General features: G+C 36.9%; 2 long non-coding RNA genes across 6 annotated transcripts; both read left to right on the top strand.

The window, feature by feature from the left end:
* The first annotated feature begins 226 nt into the window (after window positions 1–226).
* Window positions 227–10,998, top strand: LOC130012946 (uncharacterized). Of its 3 annotated transcripts, XR_008788159.1 has the most exons (7): window positions 227–803; window positions 1,552–1,624; window positions 4,421–4,493; window positions 4,729–6,071; window positions 6,820–6,892; window positions 9,689–9,761; window positions 9,997–10,998. It is a non-coding gene; the product is annotated as an uncharacterized LOC130012946 (long non-coding RNA). The 3 variants fall into 3 exon arrangements; XR_008788160.1 differs by lacking the exons at window positions 9,689–9,761; window positions 9,997–10,998 and adding an exon at window positions 7,128–8,128 and having other exon boundaries at window positions 230–803; XR_008788161.1 differs by lacking the exons at window positions 227–803; window positions 1,552–1,624 and adding an exon at window positions 3,060–3,672 and having other exon boundaries at window positions 9,997–10,997.
* Window positions 10,999–11,146: 148 nt separating this feature from the next.
* On the top strand, window positions 11,147–16,722 carry LOC130012947 (uncharacterized). 3 transcript variants are annotated; one of them, XR_008788162.1, is made up of 4 exons: window positions 11,147–11,809; window positions 12,558–12,630; window positions 15,427–15,499; window positions 15,735–16,722. It is a non-coding gene; the product is annotated as an uncharacterized LOC130012947 (long non-coding RNA). The 3 variants fall into 3 exon arrangements; XR_008788163.1 differs by lacking the exons at window positions 15,427–15,499; window positions 15,735–16,722 and adding an exon at window positions 12,866–13,854 and having other exon boundaries at window positions 11,163–11,809; XR_008788164.1 differs by lacking the exons at window positions 11,147–11,809; window positions 12,558–12,630 and adding an exon at window positions 14,032–14,678 and having other exon boundaries at window positions 15,735–16,716.
* The last annotated feature ends 192 nt before the right edge of the window (window positions 16,723–16,914 follow it).

The following is a 16,914-nucleotide window of genomic DNA, read 5'->3' as shown; positions in this document are numbered from 1 at the left end:
TCATCTTTTTACAGAATGCATTTATGTTCAAAAATAAAAATGTTCTGTTTAATTCAAAATTCATGTGCTTTTAAATTTCTGTCTGAAATTCCGCAGTTTTCTGATGCATTATAGTGTTTGCAGAAAGCCGCACAGCTCATCTGAAAATGCATAGATTTTCATATTCTTTGGTCAGGGAATTGCATATATGTTTGTTTATTAGATAACAACAGATTTGTTTAAACTGCAGAAACATGTGAGGTATATAGGACTAAGACTAGTAATTATTTCCCCTTATTTCATGATGGACGAATGTAGTGCGAGTTATAAATAGACAATTTTTCCCTTAATTTTTTTCTCCCCTCTTCCTGCATTTTTGGGTTGACTTTTTGGTCTAGAATTGGAGAAAAGGGATCAAATTTGCAATTTCATAGCAGTTTTGGGTAATACTGATGATATTACAGCGGAGGGATAGGGGGTGTAAAGTGTCTTTCTGCAGAGCAATCATTGTGTCGGAAGTGAGATTTTCACCCCTGTCAACTTCAAATCCGTGTAGCAAAAAATCTAAACGGTCAACCCCCTACAAAATTATGATGAGGAGATTGCCAAATGTTGTCCCCATTGTGCCTATAAAGATTGGAACCAACGGAATGTTGAGCAAAAAGCTACAGCCTGTGATGTTACAGTCATTTAACATTGAAGTCAATGGGCAAATAATTGCTAGTCTGAGTCCTGATGATATAAAGAAGCATGGCCGACTCGGGATGTTGATATTTTTTCAAGGGCTTATTTCCTGAAGTTTTGAATGGAAAGTGTCAGAAATAGTAAGAATACTGCTTTTTTATTGCCCAGCAGTAAGTTTTTTGACTATTTGGTATCAAAATAGCCATGATTGGGGGTATCCGTTGGTTGGGTGTGAATTTTGGGTTGTAAATGTGTAACATTTTGTTCACAAGGATATCAAAACATGGTTAGGTCTAAATATTAAGGCCAACTCAACTCCAGATTTGGTCTAAAGTCACGAGATGTAAACAAGGCTGACCCTAACCCTAACCCAAGACCCAGTCCTTACCCTAACCCTAACCCACAATCTTGTCAAAAAGCATGTAGCCTAGGCCTAAGCCAAGACCTAGTTCTGACCCTAGCCCAAACCCACAATTGTGTAAAAAAATCATGTGCCCTAACCCTCTTTACATGTTGTGACCTTGAACCAAGTCTGCAGTTGGCCTTAACATTTAGACCTAACATGTTTTTGACATCATACAATGAAATGTTAACATGTACACTCCAAAATTCACACCTGTGTGACTTTTGACCAAACATGCAGTTGGCCTTAATATTTAGACCGAACCTCAAAACATGGCATCTACCTTTGAGATTGGCTTAGACTTATGTGACACTCAAGGTTTACTTTTTTACTGATTGTTAACTGGTTTCTTTTTGGAGGGCCAGTGACGGGCTGTTCGCGAGAAATAAAGAGGTTTATTTCTATTTCCAGTTGAAACCATATTTTTTTCTTATTTTCTCACTGTTTTTTATTGCATATTTATCCCCAGCCTCCTATCATTTCAGGTGCCAGGACAATGTTTCATAGAGTGGAATGATTGACCTCAACACAAGTATTAAAAAAAAAGAAGCAAAACAGGTGAGATAAATGTGCATTTCATACACTTTAAGAAGTACATCCAACCTCATCCCCACTTCTGCTCACTAATAGTAATGGGCTGGAAATTTGGTACTGCACAGGCCTGTCTTCTCCCCTTGACATTTAACTGAATGACAGAATTCCACATTTTGACCATTTTCTGGATGTCAATGACCATTTCCCTGGATAGTATTCGCCCCAGAATTCTCATTCTCATCCAAATTTAACATTTCAGGTCTACATCTCAAAACCTGATCTCTTCCTGGACTGGCTTTAGGAGAACGATGATGCATATCAATTTCATCCCTGATCTCTATGACACCTGTGGTGGAAGTGGAGGGCAAATCGTAATCAGTTTGGGTTCCAGCCCCGAGGACCTCTGTAAACTTTGCTTTTTGGTGATGACTTAATTTCCGAGCTTGAAAAGGACGCTTGTGTGTTTATCATGGCCTCTCATATTGGAAGATAACATTAATGGCTTGTGTGTTGATCGACGGTTGTGCATATCTCTTGGTCAGGACAGGTGTAGGCACCATCGCCATTGTAAATCATTTGACAGGCCTGAGTGAACGGGGCGACCTATGATTGGTCAGCAATGTATCAGATTCCATACCGGGGGGTGGGGATGAAAAAACTGTTGTAGTGTTACATAATCAGATTATTTCAACTTACTTATCCTGTGGAAATACAGCTATATAGGAGATATTTTGAAATTCATAGGCACTGCATGTTTCAACATTTTAGATTTGACCACAATTTGGCACTTGAAACTATGTTAACAGAGAAAAACTGTGTGGTTTTCGATGAAAGTGTTAAAAGTCTAATATTGCATCATGATTACTGTTTTAAAGTATTTTCGTGTTTGATTTATATTGAATTCATCTCATCTTTTTGAAGAATGCATTTATGTTCAAAAATAAAAATGTTCTGTGGAATTCAAAATTCATGTGCTTTTAAATTATCAGATTCCAAACTGGGGGGTAGGGATGAAAAAGCTGTTGTAGTGTTACATAATCAGATTATTTCAACTTACTTATCCTATGGAAATACAGCTATATAGGAGATATTTTAAAATTGATAGGCACTGCATGTTTCAACATTTTAGATTTGACCACAATTTGGCACTTGAAACTACGTTAACAGAGAAAAACTGTGTGGTTTTCGATGAAAGTGTTAAAAAGTCTAATATTGCATCATGATTACTGTTTTAAAGTATTTTCGTGTTTGATTTATATTGAATTTATCTCATCTTTTTACAGAATGCATTTATGTTCAAAAATAAAAATGTTCTGTTTAATTCAAAATTCATGTGCTTTTAAATTTCTGTCTGAAATTCCGCAGTTTTCTGATGCATTATAGTGTTTGCAGAATGCCGCACAGCTCATCTGAAAATGCATAGATTTTCATATTCTTTGGTCAGGGAATTGCATATATGTTTGTTTATTAGATAACAACAGATTTGTTTAAACTGCAGAAACATGTGAGGTATATAGGACTAAGACTAGTAATTATTTCCCCTTATTTCATGATGGACGAATGTAGTGCGAGTTATAAATAGACAATTTTTCCCTTAATTTTTTTCTCCCCTCTTCCTGCATTTTTGGGTTGACTTTTTGGTCTAGAATTGGAGAAAAGGGATCAAATTTGCAATTTCATAGCAGTTTTGGGTAATACTGATGATATTACAGCGGAGGGATAGGGGGTGTAAAGTGTCTTTCTGCAGAGCAATCATTGTGTCGGAAGTGAGATTTTCACCCCTGTCAACTTCAAATCCGTGTAGCAAAAAATCTAAACGGTCAACCCCCTACAAAATTATGATGAGGAGATTGCCAAATGTTGTCCCCATTGTGCCTATAAAGATTGGAACCAACGGAATGTTGAGCAAAAAGCTACAGCCTGTGATGTTACAGTCATTTAACATTGAAGTCAATGGGCAAATAATTGCTAGTCTGAGTCCTGATGATATAAAGAAGCATGGCCGACTCGGGATGTTGATATTTTTTCAAGGGCTTATTTCCTGAAGTTTTGAATGGAAAGTGTCAGAAATAGTAAGAATACTGCTTTTTTATTGCCCAGCAGTAAGTTTTTTGACTATTTGGTATCAAAATAGCCATGATTGGGGGTATCCGTTGGTTGGGTGTGAATTTTGGGTTGTAAATGTGTAACATTTTGTTCACAAGGATATCAAAACATGGTTAGGTCTAAATATTAAGGCCAACTCAACTCCAGATTTGGTCTAAAGTCACGAGATGTAAACAAGGCTGACCCTAACCCTAACCCAAGACCCAGTCCTTACCCTAACCCTAACCCACAATCTTGTCAAAAAGCATGTAGCCTAGGCCTAAGCCAAGACCTAGTTCTGACCCTAGCCCAAACCCACAATTGTGTAAAAAAATCATGTGCCCTAACCCTCTTTACATGTTGTGACCTTGAACCAAGTCTGCAGTTGGCCTTAACATTTAGACCTAACATGTTTTTGACATCATACAATGAAATGTTAACATGTACACTCCAAAATTCACACCTGTGTGACTTTTGACCAAACATGCAGTTGGCCTTAATATTTAGACCGAACCTCAAAACATGGCATCTACCTTTGAGATTGGCTTAGACTTATGTGACACTCAAGGTTTACTTTTTTACTGATTGTTAACTGGTTTCTTTTTGGAGGGCCAGTGACGGGCTGTTCGCGAGAAATAAAGAGGTTTATTTCTATTTCCAGTTGAAACCATATTTTTTTCTTATTTTCTCACTGTTTTTTATTGCATATTTATCCCCAGCCTCCTATCATTTCAGGTGCCAGGACAATGTTTCATAGAGTGGAATGATTGACCTCAACACAAGTATTAAAAAAAAAGAAGCAAAACAGGTGAGATAAATGTGCATTTCATACACTTTAAGAAGTACATCCAACCTCATCCCCACTTCTGCTCACTAATAGTAATGGGCTGGAAATTTGGTACTGCACAGGCCTGTCTTCTCCCCTTGACATTTAACTGAATGACAGAATTCCACATTTTGACCATTTTCTGGATGTCAATGACCATTTCCCTGGATAGTATTCGCCCCAGAATTCTCATTCTCATCCAAATTTAACATTTCAGGTCTACATCTCAAAACCTGATCTCTTCCTGGACTGGCTTTAGGAGAACGATGATGCATATCAATTTCATCCCTGATCTCTATGACACCTGTGGTGGAAGTGGAGGGCAAATCGTAATCAGTTTGGGTTCCAGCCCCGAGGACCTCTGTAAACTTTGCTTTTTGGTGATGACTTAATTTCCGAGCTTGAAAAGGACGCTTGTGTGTTTATCATGGCCTCTCATATTGGAAGATAACATTAATGGCTTGTGTGTTGATCGACGGTTGTGCATATCTCTTGGTCAGGACAGGTGTAGGCACCATCGCCATTGTAAATCATTTGACAGGCCTGAGTGAACGGGGCGACCTATGATTGGTCAGCAATGTATCAGATTCCATACCGGGGGGTGGGGATGAAAAAACTGTTGTAGTGTTACATAATCAGATTATTTCAACTTACTTATCCTGTGGAAATACAGCTATATAGGAGATATTTTGAAATTCATAGGCACTGCATGTTTCAACATTTTAGATTTGACCACAATTTGGCACTTGAAACTATGTTAACAGAGAAAAACTGTGTGGTTTTCGATGAAAGTGTTAAAAGTCTAATATTGCATCATGATTACTGTTTTAAAGTATTTTCGTGTTTGATTTATATTGAATTCATCTCATCTTTTTGAAGAATGCATTTATGTTCAAAAATAAAAATGTTCTGTGGAATTCAAAATTCATGTGCTTTTAAATTATCAGATTCCAAACTGGGGGGTAGGGATGAAAAAGCTGTTGTAGTGTTACATAATCAGATTATTTCAACTTACTTATCCTATGGAAATACAGCTATATAGGAGATATTTTAAAATTGATAGGCACTGCATGTTTCAACATTTTAGATTTGACCACAATTTGGCACTTGAAACTACGTTAACAGAGAAAAACTGTGTGGTTTTCGATGAAAGTGTTAAAAAGTCTAATATTGCATCATGATTACTGTTTTAAAGTATTTTCGTGTTTGATTTATATTGAATTTATCTCATCTTTTTACAGAATGCATTTATGTTCAAAAATAAAAATGTTCTGTTTAATTCAAAATTCATGTGCTTTTAAATTTCTGTCTGAAATTCCGCAGTTTTCTGATGCATTATAGTGTTTGCAGAATGCCGCACAGCTCATCTGAAAATGCATAGATTTTCATATTCCTTGGTCAGGGAATTGCATATATGTTTGTTTATTAGATAACAACAGATTTGTTTAAACTGCAGAAACATGTGAGGTATATGATATAAAGAAGCATGGCCGACTCGGGATGTTGATATTTTTTCAAGGGCTTATTTCCTGAAGTTTTGAATGGAAAGTGTCAGAAATAGTAAGAATACTGCTTTTTTATTGCCCAGCAGTAAGTTTTTTGACTATTTGGTATCAAAATAGCCATGATTGGGGGTATCCGTTGGTTGAGTGTGAATTTTGGGTTGTAAATGTGTAACATTTTGTTCACAAGGATATCAAAACATGGTTAGGTCTAAATATTAAGGCCAACTCAACTCCAGATTTGGTCTAAAGTCACGAGATGTAAACAAGGCTGACCCTAACCCTAACCCAAGACCCAGTCCTTACCCTAACCCTAACCCACAATCTTGTCAAAAAGCATGTAGCCTAGGCCTAAGCCAAGACCTAGTTCTGACCCTAGCCCAAACCCACAATTGTGTAAAAAAATCATGTGCCCTAACCCTCTTTACATGTTGTGACCTTGAACCAAGTCTGCAGTTGGCCTTAACATTTAGACCTAACATGTTTTTGACATCATACAATGAAATGTTAACATGTACACTCCAAAATTCACACCTGTGTGACTTTTGACCAAACATGCAGTTGGCCTTAATATTTAGACCGAACCTCAAAACATGGCATCTACCTTTGAGATTGGCTTAGACTTATGTGACACTCAAGGTTTACTTTTTTACTGATTGTTAACTGGTTTCTTTTTGGAGGGCCAGTGACGGGCTGTTCGCGAGAAATAAAGAGGTTTATTTCTATTTCCAGTTGAAACCATATTTTTTTCTTATTTTCTCACTGTTTTTTATTGCATATTTATCCCCAGCCTCCTATCATTTCAGGTGCCAGGACAATGTTTCATAGAGTGGAATGATTGACCTCAACACAAGTATTAAAAAAAAAGAAGCAAAACAGGTGAGATAAATGTGCATTTCATACACTTTAAGAAGTACATCCAACCTCATCCCCACTTCTGCTCACTAATAGTAATGGGCTGGAAATTTGGTACTGCACAGGCCTGTCTTCTCCCCTTGACATTTAACTGAATGACAGAATTCCACATTTTGACCATTTTCTGGATGTCAATGACCATTTCCCTGGATAGTATTCGCCCCAGAATTCTCATTCTCATCCAAATTTAACATTTCAGGTCTACATCTCAAAACCTGATCTCTTCCTGGACTGGCTTTAGGAGAACGATGATGCATATCAATTTCATCCCTGATCTCTATGACACCTGTGGTGGAAGTGGAGGGCAAATCGTAATCAGTTTGGGTTCCAGCCCCGAGGACCTCTGTAAACTTTGCTTTTTGGTGATGACTTAATTTCCGAGCTTGAAAAGGACGCTTGTGTGTTTATCATGGCCTCTCATATTGGAAGATAACATTAATGGCTTGTGTGTTGATCGACGGTTGTGCATATCTCTTGGTCAGGACAGGTGTAGGCACCATCGCCATTGTAAATCATTTGACAGGCCTGAGTGAACGGGGCGACCTATGATTGGTCAGCAATGTATCAGATTCCATACCGGGGGGTGGGGATGAAAAAACTGTTGTAGTGTTACATAATCAGATTATTTCAACTTACTTATCCTGTGGAAATACAGCTATATAGGAGATATTTTGAAATTCATAGGCACTGCATGTTTCAACATTTTAGATTTGACCACAATTTGGCACTTGAAACTATGTTAACAGAGAAAAACTGTGTGGTTTTCGATGAAAGTGTTAAAAGTCTAATATTGCATCATGATTACTGTTTTAAAGTATTTTCGTGTTTGATTTATATTGAATTCATCTCATCTTTTTGAAGAATGCATTTATGTTCAAAAATAAAAATGTTCTGTGGAATTCAAAATTCATGTGCTTTTAAATTATCAGATTCCAAACTGGGGGGTAGGGATGAAAAAGCTGTTGTAGTGTTACATAATCAGATTATTTCAACTTACTTATCCTATGGAAATACAGCTATATAGGAGATATTTTAAAATTGATAGGCACTGCATGTTTCAACATTTTAGATTTGACCACAATTTGGCACTTGAAACTACGTTAACAGAGAAAAACTGTGTGGTTTTCGATGAAAGTGTTAAAAAGTCTAATATTGCATCATGATTACTGTTTTAAAGTATTTTCGTGTTTGATTTATATTGAATTTATCTCATCTTTTTACAGAATGCATTTATGTTCAAAAATAAAAATGTTCTGTTTAATTCAAAATTCATGTGCTTTTAAATTTCTGTCTGAAATTCCGCAGTTTTCTGATGCATTATAGTGTTTGCAGAATGCCGCACAGCTCATCTGAAAATGCATAGATTTTCATATTCTTTGGTCAGGGAATTGCATATATGTTTGTTTATTAGATAACAACAGATTTGTTTAAACTGCAGAAACATGTGAGGTATATAGGACTAAGACTAGTAATTATTTCCCCTTATTTCATGATGGACGAATGTAGTGCGAGTTATAAATAGACAATTTTTCCCTTAATTTTTTTCTCCCCTCTTCCTGCATTTTTGGGTTGACTTTTTGGTCTAGAATTGGAGAAAAGGGATCAAATTTGCAATTTCATAGCAGTTTTGGGTAATACTGATGATATTACAGCGGAGGGATAGGGGGTGTAAAGTGTCTTTCTGCAGAGCAATCATTGTGTCGGAAGTGAGATTTTCACCCCTGTCAACTTCAAATCCGTGTAGCAAAAAATCTAAACGGTCAACCCCCTACAAAATTATGATGAGGAGATTGCCAAATGTTGTCCCCATTGTGCCTATAAAGATTGGAACCAACGGAATGTTGAGCAAAAAGCTACAGCCTGTGATGTTACAGTCATTTAACATTGAAGTCAATGGGCAAATAATTGCTAGTCTGAGTCCTGATGATATAAAGAAGCATGGCCGACTCGGGATGTTGATATTTTTTCAAGGGCTTATTTCCTGAAGTTTTGAATGGAAAGTGTCAGAAATAGTAAGAATACTGCTTTTTTATTGCCCAGCAGTAAGTTTTTTGACTATTTGGTATCAAAATAGCCATGATTGGGGGTATCCGTTGGTTGGGTGTGAATTTTGGGTTGTAAATGTGTAACATTTTGTTCACAAGGATATCAAAACATGGTTAGGTCTAAATATTAAGGCCAACTCAACTCCAGATTTGGTCTAAAGTCACGAGATGTAAACAAGGCTGACCCTAACCCTAACCCAAGACCCAGTCCTTACCCTAACCCTAACCCACAATCTTGTCAAAAAGCATGTAGCCTAGGCCTAAGCCAAGACCTAGTTCTGACCCTAGCCCAAACCCACAATTGTGTAAAAAAATCATGTGCCCTAACCCTCTTTACATGTTGTGACCTTGAACCAAGTCTGCAGTTGGCCTTAACATTTAGACCTAACATGTTTTTGACATCATACAATGAAATGTTAACATGTACACTCCAAAATTCACACCTGTGTGACTTTTGACCAAACATGCAGTTGGCCTTAATATTTAGACCGAACCTCAAAACATGGCATCTACCTTTGAGATTGGCTTAGACTTATGTGACACTCAAGGTTTACTTTTTTACTGATTGTTAACTGGTTTCTTTTTGGAGGGCCAGTGACGGGCTGTTCGCGAGAAATAAAGAGGTTTATTTCTATTTCCAGTTGAAACCATATTTTTTTCTTATTTTCTCACTGTTTTTTATTGCATATTTATCCCCAGCCTCCTATCATTTCAGGTGCCAGGACAATGTTTCATAGAGTGGAATGATTGACCTCAACACAAGTATTAAAAAAAAAGAAGCAAAACAGGTGAGATAAATGTGCATTTCATACACTTTAAGAAGTACATCCAACCTCATCCCCACTTCTGCTCACTAATAGTAATGGGCTGGAAATTTGGTACTGCACAGGCCTGTCTTCTCCCCTTGACATTTAACTGAATGACAGAATTCCACATTTTGACCATTTTCTGGATGTCAATGACCATTTCCCTGGATAGTATTCGCCCCAGAATTCTCATTCTCATCCAAATTTAACATTTCAGGTCTACATCTCAAAACCTGATCTCTTCCTGGACTGGCTTTAGGAGAACGATGATGCATATCAATTTCATCCCTGATCTCTATGACACCTGTGGTGGAAGTGGAGGGCAAATCGTAATCAGTTTGGGTTCCAGCCCCGAGGACCTCTGTAAACTTTGCTTTTTGGTGATGACTTAATTTCCGAGCTTGAAAAGGACGCTTGTGTGTTTATCATGGCCTCTCATATTGGAAGATAACATTAATGGCTTGTGTGTTGATCGACGGTTGTGCATATCTCTTGGTCAGGACAGGTGTAGGCACCATCGCCATTGTAAATCATTTGACAGGCCTGAGTGAACGGGGCGACCTATGATTGGTCAGCAATGTATCAGATTCCATACCGGGGGGTGGGGATGAAAAAACTGTTGTAGTGTTACATAATCAGATTATTTCAACTTACTTATCCTGTGGAAATACAGCTATATAGGAGATATTTTGAAATTCATAGGCACTGCATGTTTCAACATTTTAGATTTGACCACAATTTGGCACTTGAAACTATGTTAACAGAGAAAAACTGTGTGGTTTTCGATGAAAGTGTTAAAAGTCTAATATTGCATCATGATTACTGTTTTAAAGTATTTTCGTGTTTGATTTATATTGAATTCATCTCATCTTTTTGAAGAATGCATTTATGTTCAAAAATAAAAATGTTCTGTGGAATTCAAAATTCATGTGCTTTTAAATTATCAGATTCCAAACTGGGGGGTAGGGATGAAAAAGCTGTTGTAGTGTTACATAATCAGATTATTTCAACTTACTTATCCTATGGAAATACAGCTATATAGGAGATATTTTAAAATTGATAGGCACTGCATGTTTCAACATTTTAGATTTGACCACAATTTGGCACTTGAAACTACGTTAACAGAGAAAAACTGTGTGGTTTTCGATGAAAGTGTTAAAAAGTCTAATATTGCATCATGATTACTGTTTTAAAGTATTTTCGTGTTTGATTTATATTGAATTTATCTCATCTTTTTACAGAATGCATTTATGTTCAAAAATAAAAATGTTCTGTTTAATTCAAAATTCATGTGCTTTTAAATTTCTGTCTGAAATTCCGCAGTTTTCTGATGCATTATAGTGTTTGCAGAATGCCGCACAGCTCATCTGAAAATGCATAGATTTTCATATTCTTTGGTCAGGGAATTGCATATATGTTTGTTTATTAGATAACAACAGATTTGTTTAAACTGCAGAAACATGTGAGGTATATAGGACTAAGACTAGTAATTATTTCCCCTTATTTCATGATGGACGAATGTAGTGCGAGTTATAAATAGACAATTTTTCCCTTAATTTTTTTCTCCCCTCTTCCTGCATTTTTGGGTTGACTTTTTGGTCTAGAATTGGAGAAAAGGGATCAAATTTGCAATTTCATAGCAGTTTTGGGTAATACTGATGATATTACAGCGGAGGGATAGGGGGTGTAAAGTGTCTTTCTGCAGAGCAATCATTGTGTCGGAAGTGAGATTTTCACCCCTGTCAACTTCAAATCCGTGTAGCAAAAAATCTAAACGGTCAACCCCCTACAAAATTATGATGAGGAGATTGCCAAATGTTGTCCCCATTGTGCCTATAAAGATTGGAACCAACGGAATGTTGAGCAAAAAGCTACAGCCTGTGATGTTACAGTCATTTAACATTGAAGTCAATGGGCAAATAATTGCTAGTCTGAGTCCTGATGATATAAAGAAGCATGGCCGACTCGGGATGTTGATATTTTTTCAAGGGCTTATTTCCTGAAGTTTTGAATGGAAAGTGTCAGAAATAGTAAGAATACTGCTTTTTTATTGCCCAGCAGTAAGTTTTTTGACTATTTGGTATCAAAATAGCCATGATTGGGGGTATCCGTTGGTTGGGTGTGAATTTTGGGTTGTAAATGTGTAACATTTTGTTCACAAGGATATCAAAACATGGTTAGGTCTAAATATTAAGGCCAACTCAACTCCAGATTTGGTCTAAAGTCACGAGATGTAAACAAGGCTGACCCTAACCCTAACCCAAGACCCAGTCCTTACCCTAACCCTAACCCACAATCTTGTCAAAAAGCATGTAGCCTAGGCCTAAGCCAAGACCTAGTTCTGACCCTAGCCCAAACCCACAATTGTGTAAAAAAATCATGTGCCCTAACCCTCTTTACATGTTGTGACCTTGAACCAAGTCTGCAGTTGGCCTTAACATTTAGACCTAACATGTTTTTGACATCATACAATGAAATGTTAACATGTACACTCCAAAATTCACACCTGTGTGACTTTTGACCAAACATGCAGTTGGCCTTAATATTTAGACCGAACCTCAAAACATGGCATCTACCTTTGAGATTGGCTTAGACTTATGTGACACTCAAGGTTTACTTTTTTACTGATTGTTAACTGGTTTCTTTTTGGAGGGCCAGTGACGGGCTGTTCGCGAGAAATAAAGAGGTTTATTTCTATTTCCAGTTGAAACCATATTTTTTTCTTATTTTCTCACTGTTTTTTATTGCATATTTATCCCCAGCCTCCTATCATTTCAGGTGCCAGGACAATGTTTCATAGAGTGGAATGATTGACCTCAACACAAGTATTAAAAAAAAAGAAGCAAAACAGGTGAGATAAATGTGCATTTCATACACTTTAAGAAGTACATCCAACCTCATCCCCACTTCTGCTCACTAATAGTAATGGGCTGGAAATTTGGTACTGCACAGGCCTGTCTTCTCCCCTTGACATTTAACTGAATGACAGAATTCCACATTTTGACCATTTTCTGGATGTCAATGACCATTTCCCTGGATAGTATTCGCCCCAGAATTCTCATTCTCATCCAAATTTAACATTTCAGGTCTACATCTCAAAACCTGATCTCTTCCTGGACTGGCTTTAGGAGAACGATGATGCATATCAATTTCATCCCTGATCTCTATGACACCTGTGGTGGAAGTGGAGGGCAAATCGTAATCAGTTTGGGTTCCAGCCCCGAGGACCTCTGTAAACTTTGCTTTTTGGTGATGACTTAATTTCCGAGCTTGAAAAGGACGCTTGTGTGTTTATCATGGCCTCTCATATTGGAAGATAACATTAATGGCTTGTGTGTTGATCGACGGTTGTGCATATCTCTTGGTCAGGACAGGTGTAGGCACCATCGCCATTGTAAATCATTTGACAGGCCTGAGTGAACGGGGCGACCTATGATTGGTCAGCAATGTATCAGATTCCATACCGGGGGGTGGGGATGAAAAAACTGTTGTAGTGTTACATAATCAGATTATTTCAACTTACTTATCCTGTGGAAATACAGCTATATAGGAGATATTTTGAAATTCATAGGCACTGCATGTTTCAACATTTTAGATTTGACCACAATTTGGCACTTGAAACTATGTTAACAGAGAAAAACTGTGTGGTTTTCGATGAAAGTGTTAAAAGTCTAATATTGCATCATGATTACTGTTTTAAAGTATTTTCGTGTTTGATTTATATTGAATTCATCTCATCTTTTTGAAGAATGCATTTATGTTCAAAAATAAAAATGTTCTGTGGAATTCAAAATTCATGTGCTTTTAAATTATCAGATTCCAAACTGGGGGGTAGGGATGAAAAAGCTGTTGTAGTGTTACATAATCAGATTATTTCAACTTACTTATCCTATGGAAATACAGCTATATAGGAGATATTTTAAAATTGATAGGCACTGCATGTTTCAACATTTTAGATTTGACCACAATTTGGCACTTGAAACTACGTTAACAGAGAAAAACTGTGTGGTTTTCGATGAAAGTGTTAAAAAGTCTAATATTGCATCATGATTACTGTTTTAAAGTATTTTCGTGTTTGATTTATATTGAATTTATCTCATCTTTTTACAGAATGCATTTATGTTCAAAAATAAAAATGTTCTGTTTAATTCAAAATTCATGTGCTTTTAAATTTCTGTCTGAAATTCCGCAGTTTTCTGATGCATTATAGTGTTTGCAGAATGCCGCACAGCTCATCTGAAAATGCATAGATTTTCATATTCTTTGGTCAGGGAATTGCATATATGTTTGTTTATTAGATAACAACAGATTTGTTTAAACTGCAGAAACATGTGAGGTATATAGGACTAAGACTAGTAATTATTTCCCCTTATTTCATGATGGACGAATGTAGTGCGAGTTATAAATAGACAATTTTTCCCTTAATTTTTTTCTCCCCTCTTCCTGCATTTTTGGGTTGACTTTTTGGTCTAGAATTGGAGAAAAGGGATCAAATTTGCAATTTCATAGCAGTTTTGGGTAATACTGATGATATTACAGCGGAGGGATAGGGGGTGTAAAGTGTCTTTCTGCAGAGCAATCATTGTGTCGGAAGTGAGATTTTCACCCCTGTCAACTTCAAATCCGTGTAGCAAAAAATCTAAACGGTCAACCCCCTACAAAATTATGATGAGGAGATTGCCAAATGTTGTCCCCATTGTGCCTATAAAGATTGGAACCAACGGAATGTTGAGCAAAAAGCTACAGCCTGTGATGTTACAGTCATTTAACATTGAAGTCAATGGGCAAATAATTGCTAGTCTGAGTCCTGATGATATAAAGAAGCATGGCCGACTCGGGATGTTGATATTTTTTCAAGGGCTTATTTCCTGAAGTTTTGAATGGAAAGTGTCAGAAATAGTAAGAATACTGCTTTTTTATTGCCCAGCAGTAAGTTTTTTGACTATTTGGTATCAAAATAGCCATGATTGGGGGTATCCGTTGGTTGGGTGTGAATTTTGGGTTGTAAATGTGTAACATTTTGTTCACAAGGATATCAAAACATGGTTAGGTCTAAATATTAAGGCCAACTCAACTCCAGATTTGGTCTAAAGTCACGAGATGTAAACAAGGCTGACCCTAACCCTAACCCAAGACCCAGTCCTTACCCTAACCCTAACCCACAATCTTGTCAAAAAGCATGTAGCCTAGGCCTAAGCCAAGACCTAGTTCTGACCCTAGCCCAAACCCACAATTGTGTAAAAAAATCATGTGCCCTAACCCTCTTTACATGTTGTGACCTTGAACCAAGTCTGCAGTTGGCCTTAACATTTAGACCTAACATGTTTTTGACATCATACAATGAAATGTTAACATGTACACTCCAAAATTCACACCTGTGTGACTTTTGACCAAACATGCAGTTGGCCTTAATATTTAGACCGAACCTCAAAACATGGCATCTACCTTTGAGATTGGCTTAGACTTATGTGACACTCAAGGTTTACTTTTTTACTGATTGTTAACTGGTTTCTTTTTGGAGGGCCAGTGACGGGCTGTTCGCGAGAAATAAAGAGGTTTATTTCTATTTCCAGTTGAAACCATATTTTTTTCTTATTTTCTCACTGTTTTTTATTGCATATTTATCCCCAGCCTCCTATCATTTCAGGTGCCAGGACAATGTTTCATAGAGTGGAATGATTGACCTCAACACAAGTATTAAAAAAAAAGAAGCAAAACAGGTGAGATAAATGTGCATTTCATACACTTTAAGAAGTACATCCAACCTCATCCCCACTTCTGCTCACTAATAGTAATGGGCTGGAAATTTGGTACTGCACAGGCCTGTCTTCTCCCCTTGACATTTAACTGAATGACAGAATTCCACATTTTGACCATTTTCTGGATGTCAATGACCATTTCCCTGGATAGTATTCGCCCCAGAATTCTCATTCTCATCCAAATTTAACATTTCAGGTCTACATCTCAAAACCTGATCTCTTCCTGGACTGGCTTTAGGAGAACGATGATGCATATCAATTTCATCCCTGATCTCTATGACACCTGTGGTGGAAGTGGAGGGCAAATCGTAATCAGTTTGGGTTCCAGCCCCGAGGACCTCTGTAAACTTTGCTTTTTGGTGATGACTTAATTTCCGAGCTTGAAAAGGACGCTTGTGTGTTTATCATGGCCTCTCATATTGGAAGATAACATTAATGGCTTGTGTGTTGATCGACGGTTGTGCATATCTCTTGGTCAGGACAGGTGTAGGCACCATCGCCATTGTAAATCATTTGACAGGCCTGAGTGAACGGGGCGACCTATGATTGGTCAGCAATGTATCAGATTCCATACCGGGGGGTGGGGATGAAAAAACTGTTGTAGTGTTACATAATCAGATTATTTCAACTTACTTATCCTGTGGAAATACAGCTATATAGGAGATATTTTGAAATTCATAGGCACTGCATGTTTCAACATTTTAGATTTGACCACAATTTGGCACTTGAAACTATGTTAACAGAGAAAAACTGTGTGGTTTTCGATGAAAGTGTTAAAAGTCTAATATTGCATCATGATTACTGTTTTAAAGTATTTTCGTGTTTGATTTATATTGAATTCATCTCATCTTTTTGAAGAATGCATTTATGTTCAAAAATAAAAATGTTCTGTGGAATTCAAAATTCATGTGCTTTTAAATTATCAGATTCCAAACTGGGGGGTAGGGATGAAAAAGCTGTTGTAGTGTTACATAATCAGATTATTTCAACTTACTTATCCTATGGAAATACAGCTATATAGGAGATATTTTAAAATTGATAGGCACTGCATGTTTCAACATTTTAGATTTGACCACAATTTGGCACTTGAAACTACGTTAACAGAGAAAAACTGTGTGGTTTTCGATGAAAGTGTTAAAAAGTCTAATATTGCATCATGATTACTGTTTTAAAGTATTTTCGTGTTTGATTTATATTGAATTTATCTCATCTTTTTACAGAATGCATTTATGTTCAAAAATAAAAATGTTCTGTTTAATTCAAAATTCATGTGCTTTTAAATTTCTGTCTGAAATTCCGCAGTTTTCTGATGCATTATAGTGTTTGCAGAATGCCGCACAGCTCATCTGAAAATGCATAGATTTTCATATTCTTTG

The sequence above is a fragment of the Patella vulgata genome, chromosome 5 (assembly GCF_932274485.2).
Source record: "Patella vulgata chromosome 5, xgPatVulg1.2, whole genome shotgun sequence".
NCBI lineage: Eukaryota > Metazoa > Mollusca > Gastropoda > Patellidae > Patella > Patella vulgata.
Note: the sequence above shows the minus strand (reverse complement) of the source record. Positions and strands in the feature narration are given on the sequence as shown.